The sequence below is a fragment of the Octopus sinensis genome, linkage group LG3 (assembly GCF_006345805.1).
Source record: "Octopus sinensis linkage group LG3, ASM634580v1, whole genome shotgun sequence".
NCBI classification, from domain to species: domain Eukaryota; kingdom Metazoa; phylum Mollusca; class Cephalopoda; order Octopoda; family Octopodidae; genus Octopus; species Octopus sinensis.
In genome coordinates, this window is record NC_042999.1 from 128,180,153 (window position 1) to 128,180,799 (window position 647).

Below are 647 nucleotides of genomic sequence, written 5' to 3' on the forward strand. Positions count from 1 at the left end.
ATTTACACACATATACATACATATATACACACACATATATATACATGCATAAACACATGTATATATGTAAATATATGTGTGTATTTGTATATGTTCAGACATACGTTTTTGTTTACTAACTTCCATTAAAAGGTTTTCAAAATGGAGAAAAAACATTGATTGGGTCAGCGTATGTGTGTGAAGATTTTCTTAAAACCTTCAGTTCACTTTAGATACTTTAAATACAAATGAAATCTGTAGAGCTCAGTCTATATAAGGAAACAGTATCTCAACTACAAATAGGACCACCATCTGCTAACTAATGCCTAAAAACAATGTATTAGTAATGAAAATATATTTTATGGTTATTTTTCTATTGGTATATTTTCTTTTTGCTATATTTTTGTTTTTTCAGTTTTATAAGGAAAAATGTCACTTCCATAATATTATATGAAAAACTATATTTCTGATCACAAACTCTTTTCATGCATTACCATTACACCTATGAAATTAGAATAAAATAGTGACCTGCTTTTTTTGTTTAAAACATGATAATTTTGCAATGTTTACTTCTTAAAAGATTGCTTTTCTAGGAAACAGTCAATTGAATTTATGTCCATATACTAATAATTGCTTTTGTGTTAATGCTAAAAAAAAACATCACTAAT